The following is a 9,193-nucleotide window of genomic DNA, read 5'->3' on the forward strand; positions in this document are numbered from 1 at the left end:
TTTACCAAAACTGGAATCCCCCCAGCCTCAGTACCCGGGACAGTGGTTACCAAACTTGGAATTCCACTAGCCCCAGTACTCGAAACTGTGGGTTACCACGTGCACAATGAGGCTAGCTAAGCTCTCAGAGTGTCACGAGAAGGATCACAGGAAATTATGAGTCTACACAAAATCCACAGTTCCAACAATCCCCTTTTTCCTTACAGCCACAGCCACGAGGCTCCTAAAAGAGGTAAACAGGCAAAGAAGACCCCCAGGAACGCATCCACAGGTCAACCCCCCTTTTTCCCTACAACCACGGCACCGTGGTTCCTAAAAGGAGTAAAACAGGCAACAGAAGACCCAGGCAAATCCCCTCGGGTCCACCCCCCTTTATCCCAAAAGGGGCAAAATACAAACAGATAAACAGACAAAACAGAAGACCCAGGCAAATCCCCTCAGGTCCACCCCCCTTTATCCCAAAAAGGGGAAAACAAGCAAGACAGAACCCCAGGCAAATCCCCTGCAGGTCCACCCCCCCTTTATCTCAAAATGGGGAAACAGGCAAACAATTCAAACACAATTCAAACATACCCAGGCAACAGATAGACTAAAATGCAGGTAAACAAATGAGTAACGAGACACCGGGCAAGATATTACCTGTCTTTGATGTCCTCCCGGGAAGCAGTCACAGACACGTGGACGGGTCAATCAAAGGGGCCGGAACATACCGGAGGCTCTGCAGAAGTCTCTACCGTGTATTTGGAGGTGATCAATCTCCCTTCCTTCCCCCTGGATTCCTCCGTCCACCCTTGTCTTCCTTAGGACGGCTCACCGGCCGGACATAGCCCGATGCCCCACGTTGGGCAGCCAAGTTGTTATGGTACTTTTTGCAGTAAACCAAAATGTTTAAATGTCTATCTGTTCCTGTCCAAATCAATAAAATAAATTGCGTATATACGCTGAAGTAATTAAGTCTGACACACAAGGTTCAGGTTAAAATAACTTCGAGAAAATTTATTGGCAAGTGATTAAAAAGCGGACACGCAGGTCCTTTTAAGAGACATTTTACGTCATCATTGCTTATTAGAATATCAGTAAATAAACATCATTAATTGGATTAATTGTCAAGTGTCGGGATTAGTGTCCACCTATCAATATTATTAATTGGCTCAAAAGACTAAGTGGTTAATCCCGTGTCCACCCACCAAGAGGTGGGATTGTTCTGGACACGGGTGGGGGACAAGGGGTCTTGAGCGTCATTTTACACGGTCGGTGATCTCAGGCCTCGTGGCCAGGTGCAAGGTCTCTTATGAATAGAACATTTCATTACTACTGTGTTCGCATGGCCTTCAAATTATACTTTGTTGCAAATCTAAGGAAAAGTCAGCAATTCCTGTGTTAATCATATCTTTATAGAAAATACAGTCTTTGTTCTATTGTATTAGATGTGCTGGGAAATTCTGTCATGTAAGGTGATTTTAAAATGAACAAGTTAGGTTATGAGGACAAAATGGAGGATTGAAGAAGTCAGGTTAGGGGGACAAAATGGAGGATTGTCACAGTATAAAGTTAAAATGGAGTTAGTGCAATAATTGAATACAAATACAATAAGGTTTTTTAAATAATCCCACATCAGTATAATGATACTGAGTATCTATACGCTGATAATAAGCATGTCGCTCTGTATAATAATCCTGAGTATCTATACGCTGATAATAAACATGTCGCTCTGAATAATAATACTGAGTATCTATACAGTGATAATAAACATGTCGCTCTGTATAATAATACCGAGTATCTATACGCTGATAATAAACATGTCGCTCTGTATAATAATACTGAATATCTATACGCTGATAATAAACATGTCGCTCTGTATAATAATACTGAGTATCTATACGCTGATAATAAACATGTCGCTCTGTATAATAATACGGAGTATCTATACGCTGATAATAAACATGTCGCTCTGTAAAATAATACAGAGTATCTATAAACTGATAATAAACATGTCACTCTGTATAATTATACTGAGTATCTATGAACTGATAATAAACATGTCGCTCTGTATAATAATACTGAGTATCTTAACGCGGATAATGAACATGTCGCTCTGTATAATAATACTGAGTATCTATACGCTGATAATAAACATGTCACTCTGTATAATAATACTGAGTATCTATACGCTGATAATAAACATGCCGCCGCTCTGTATAATAATACGGAGTATCTATACGCTGATAATAAACATGTCGCTATGTATAATAATACTGAGTATCTATACGCTGATAATAAACATGTCACTCTGTATAATAATACTGAGTATCTATACACTGATAATAAACATGTCGCTCTGTATAATAATGCAGAGTATCTATACACTGATAATAAACATGTCGCTCTGTATAATAATACTGAGTATCTATACGCTGATAATAAACATGTCGCTCTGTATAATAATACTAAGTATCCATACACTGATAATAAACATGTCGCTCTGTATAATAATACTGAGTATCTATACACTGATAATAAACACGTTGCTCTGTATAATAATCCTGAGTATCTATACACTGATAATAAACATGTCGCTCTGTATAATAATACTGAGTATCTATACGCTGATAATAAACATGTTGCTCTGTATAATAATTCCGAGTATCTATACGCTGATAATAAACATGTCGCTTTGTATAATAATACAGAGTATCTATACGCTGATAATAAACATGTCGCTCTGTATAATAATACTGAGTATCTATACACTGATAATAAACATGTCGCTCTGTATAATAATACTGAGTATCTATACACTGATAATAAACATGTCGCTCTGTATAATAATACTGAGTATCTATACGCTGATAATAAACATGTCGCTATGTATAATAATACTGAGTATCTATGCGCTGATAATAAACATGTCGCTCTGTATAATAATACTATCTATACGCTGATAATAAACATTTCGCTCTGTATAATAATACTGAGTATCTATACGCTGATAATAAACGTCGCTCTGCATAATAATACTGAGTATCTATACGCTGATAATAAACATGTCGCTCTGTATAATAATACTGAGTATCTATACGCTGATAATAAACATGTCGCTCTGTATAATAATACGGAGTATCTATACGCTGATAATAAACATGCCGCTCTGTAAAATAATACCGAGTATCTATAAACTGATAATAAACATGTCACTCTGTATAATTATACTGAGTATCTATAAACTGATAATAAACATGTCGCTCTGTATAATAATACTGAGTATCTTAACGCGGATAATGAACATGTCGCTCTGTATAATAATACTGAGTATCTATACGCTGATAATAAACATGTCACTCTGTATAATAATACTGAGTATCTATACGCTGATAATAAACATGCCGCCGCTCTGTATAATAATACGGAGTATCTATACGCTGATAATAAACATGTCGCTCTGTATAATAATACTATCTATACGCTGATTATAAACATGTCGCTCTGTATAATAATACTGAGTATCTATACGCTGATAATAAACATGTCGCTCTGTATAATAATACTGAGTATCTATGCGCTGATAATAAACATGTCGCTATGTATAATAATACTATCTATACGCTGATAATAAACATGTCGCTCTGTATAATAATCCTGAGTATCTATGCGCTGATAATAAACATGCCGCCGCTCTGTATAATAATACGGAGTATCTATACGCTGATAATAAACATGTCGCTCTGTATAATAATACTTAGTATCTATACTCTGATAATAAACATGTCGCTATGTATAATAATACTGAGTATCTATACGCTGATAATAAACATGTCACTCTGTATAATAATACTGAGTATCTATACACTGATAATAAACATGTCGCTCTGTATAATAATGCAGAGTATCTATACACTGATAATAAACATGTCGCTCTGTATAATAATACTGAGTATCTATACGCTGATAATAAACATGTCGCTCTGTAAAATAATACCGAGTATCTATAAACTGATAATAAACATGTCACTCTGTATAATTATACTGAGTATCTATAAACTGATAATAAACATGTCGCTCTGTATAATAATACTGAGTATCTTAACGCGGATAATGAACATGTCGCTCTGTATAATAATACTGAGTATCTATACGCTGATAATAAACATGTCACTCTGTATAATAATACTGAGTATCTATACACTGATAATAAACATGTCGCTCTGTATAATAATACTGAGTATCTATACGCTGATAATAAACATGTCGCTATGTATAATAATACTGAGTATCTATACGCTGATAATAAACATGCCGCCGCTCTGTATAATAATACTGAGTATCTTAACGCGGATAATGAACATGTCGCTCTGTATAATAATACTGAGTATCTATACGCTGATAATAAACATGTCACTCTGTATAATAATACTGAGTATCTATACGCTGATAATAAACATGCCGCCGCTCTGTATAATAATACGGAGTATCTATACGCTGATAATAAACATGTCGCTCTGTATAATAATACTATCTATACGCTGATTATAAACATGTCGCTCTGTATAATAATACTGAGTATCTATACGCTGATAATAAACATGTCGCTATGTATAATAATACTGAGTATCTATGCGCTGATAATAAACATGTCGCTATGTATAATAATACTATCTATACGCTGATAATAAACATGTCGCTCTGTATAATAATCCTGAGTATCTATGCGCTGATAATAAACATGTCGCTCTGTATAATGATACTGAGTATCTATGCGCTGATAATAAACATGTCGCTCTGTATAATGATACTGAGTATCTATACGCTGATAATAAGCATGTCGCTCTGTATAATAATCCTGAGTATCTATACGCTGATAATAAACATGTCGCTCTGAATAATAATACTGAGTATCTATACAGTGATAATAAACATGTCGCTCTGTATAATAATACCGAGTATCTATACGCTGATAATAAACATGTCGCTCTGTATAATAATACTGAGTATCTATACGCTGATAATAAACATGTCGCTCTGTATAATAATACTGAGTATCTATACGCTGATAATAAACATGTCGCTCTGTATAATAATACGGAGTATCTATACGCTGATAATAAACATGTCGCTCTGTAAAATAATACCGAGTATCTATAAACTGATAATAAACATGTCACTCTGTATAATTATACTGAGTATCTATAAACTGATAATAAACATGTCGCTCTGTATAATAATACTGAGTATCTTAACGCGGATAATGAACATGTCGCTCTGTATAATAATACTGAGTATCTATACGCTGATAATAAACATGTCACTCTGTATAATAATACTGAGTATCTATACGCTGATAATAAACATGTCGCTCTGTATAATAATACTAAGTATCCATACACTGATAATAAACATGTCGCTCTGTATAATAATACTGAGTATCTATACACATATAATAAACACGTTGCTCTGTATAATAATCCTGAGTATCTATACACTGATAATAAACATGTCGCTCTGTATAATAATACTGAGTATCTATACGCTGATAATAAACATGTTGCTCTGTATAATAATTCCGAGTATCTATACGCTGATAATAAACATGTCGCTTTGTATAATAATACAGAGTATCTATACGCTGATAATAAACATGTCGCTCTGTATAATAATACTGAGTATCTATACACTGATAATAAACATGTCGCTCTGTATAATAATACTGAGTATCTATACACTGATAATAAACATGTCGCTCTGTATAATAATACTGAGTATCTATACGCTGATAATAAACATGTCGCTATGTATAATAATACTGAGTATCTATGCGCTGATAATAAACATGTCGCTCTGTATAATAATACTATCTATACGCTGATAATAAACATTTCGCTCTGTATAATAATACTGAGTATCTATACGCTGATAATAAACGTCGCTCTGCATAATAATACTGAGTATCTATACGCTGATAATAAACATGTCACTCTGTATAATAATACTGAGTATCTATACGCTGATAATAAACATGCCGCCGCTCTGTATAATAATACGGAGTATCTATACGCTGATAATAAACATGTCGCTCTGTATAATAATACGGAGTATCTATACGCTGATAATAAACATGTCGCTCTGTATAATAATACTGAGTATCTATACGCTGATAATAAACATGTCGCTCTGTATAATAATACGGAGTATCTATACGCTGATAATAAACATGTCGCTCTGTAAAATAATACCGAGTATCTATAAACTGATAATAAACATGTCACTCTGTATAATTATACTGAGTATCTATAAACTGATAATAAACATGTCGCTCTGTATAATAATACTGAGTATCTTAACGCGGATAATGAACATGTCGCTCTGTATAATAATACTGAGTATCTATACGCTGATAATAAACATGTCACTCTGTATAATAATACTGAGTATCTATACGCTGATAATAAACATGCCGCCGCTCTGTATAATAATACGGAGTATCTATACGCTGATAATAAACATGTCGCTCTGTATAATAATACTATCTATACGCTGATTATAAACATGTCGCTCTGTATAATAATACTGAGTATCTATACGCTGATAATAAACATGTCGCTATGTATAATAATACTGAGTATCTATGCGCTGATAATAAACATGTCGCTATGTATAATAATACTATCTATACGCTGATAATAAACATGTCGCTCTGTATAATAATCCTGAGTATCTATGCGCTGATAATAAACATGCCGCCGCTCTGTATAATAATACGGAGTATCTATACGCTGATAATAAACATGTCGCTCTGTATAATAATACTTAGTATCTATACTCTGATAATAAACATGTCGCTATGTATAATAATACTGAGTATCTATACGCTGATAATAAACATGTCACTCTGTATAATAATACTGAGTATCTATACACTGATAATAAACATGTCGCTCTGTATAATAATGCAGAGTATCTATACACTGATAATAAACATGTCGCTCTGTATAATAATACTGAGTATCTATACGCTGATAATAAACATGTCGCTCTGTATAATAATACTGAGTATCTATACACTGATAATAAACATGTCGCTCTGTATAATAATACAGAGTATCTATACACTGATAATAAACATGTCGCTCTGTATAATAATACTGAGTATCTATACGCTGATAATAAACATGTCGCTCTGTATAATAATACTGAGTATCTATACACTGATAATAAACATGTCGCTCTGTATAATAATACTGAGTATCTATACGCTGATAATAAACATGTCGCTCTGTATAATAATACTAAGTATCCATACACTGATAATAAACATGTCGCTCTGTATAATAATACTTAGTATCTATACTCTGATAATAAACATGTCGCTATGTATAATAATACTGAGTATCTATACGCTGATAATAAACATGTCACTCTGTATAATAATACTGAGTATCTATACACTGATAATAAACATGTCGCTCTGTATAATAATGCAGAGTATCTATACACTGATAATAAACATGTCGCTCTGTATAATAATACTGAGTATCTATACGCTGATAATAAACATGTCGCTCTGTATAATAATACTGAGTATCTATACACTGATAATAAACATGTCGCTCTGTATAATAATACAGAGTATCTATACACTGATAATAAACATGTCGCTCTGTATAATAATACTGAGTATCTATACGCTGATAATAAACATGTCGCTCTGTATAATAATACTAAGTATCCATACACTGATAATAAACATGTCGCTCTGTATAATAATACTGAGTATCTATACACTGATAATAAACACGTTGCTCTGTATAATAATCCTGAGTATCTATACACTGATAATAAACATGTCGCTCTGTATAATAATACTGAGTATCTATACGCTGATAATAAACATGTTGCTCTGTATAATAATTCCGAGTATCTATACGCTGATAATAAACATGTCGCTTTGTATAATAATACAGAGTATCTATACGCTGATAATAAACATGTCGCTCTGTATAATAATACTGAGTATCTATACACTGATAATAAACATGTCGCTCTGTATAATAATACTGAGTATCTATACACTGATAATAAACATGTCGCTCTGTATAATAATACTGAGTATCTATACGCTGATAATAAACATGTCGCTATGTATAATAATACTGAGTATCTATGCGCTGATAATAAACATGTCGCTCTGTATAATAATACTATCTATACGCTGATAATAAACATTTCGCTCTGTATAATAATACTGAGTATCTATACGCTGATAATAAACGTCGCTCTGCATAATAATACTGAGTATCTATACGCTGATAATAAACATGTCGCTCTGTATAATAATACTGAGTATCTATACGCTGATAATAAACATGTCGCTCTGTATAATAATACGGAGTATCTATACGCTGATAATAAACATGTCGCTCTGTAAAATAATACCGAGTATCTATAAACTGATAATAAACATGTCACTCTGTATAATTATACTGAGTATCTATAAACTGATAATAAACATGTCGCTCTGTATAATAATACTGAGTATCTTAACGCGGATAATGAACATGTCGCTCTGTATAATAATACTGAGTATCTATACGCTGATAATAAACATGTCACTCTGTATAATAATACTGAGTATCTATACGCTGATAATAAACATGCCGCCGCTCTGTATAATAATACGGAGTATCTATACGCTGATAATAAACATGTCGCTCTGTATAATAATACTATCTATACGCTGATTATAAACATGTCGCTCTGTATAATAATACTGAGTATCTATACACTGATAATAAACATGTCGCTATGTATAATAATACTGAGTATCTATGCGCTGATAATAAACATGTCGCTATGTATAATAATACTATCTATACGCTGATAATAAACATGTCGCTCTGTATAATAATCATGAGTATCTATGCGCTGATAATAAACATTTCGCTCTGTATAATGATACTGAGTATCTATGCGCTGATAATAAACATGTCGCTCTGTATAATGATGCTGAGTATCTATACGCTGATAATAAACATGTCGCTCTGTATAATAATACTTAGTATCTATACTCTGATAATAAACATGTCACTCTGTATAATAATACTGAGTATCTATACACTGACAATAAACATGTCGCTCTGTATAATAATGCAGAGTATCTATACACTGATAATAAACATGTCGCTCTGTATAATAATACTGA

This window comes from Pelobates fuscus, chromosome 7 (assembly GCF_036172605.1).
Source record: "Pelobates fuscus isolate aPelFus1 chromosome 7, aPelFus1.pri, whole genome shotgun sequence".
Classification (NCBI taxonomy): Eukaryota; Metazoa; Chordata; class Amphibia; order Anura; family Pelobatidae; genus Pelobates; species Pelobates fuscus.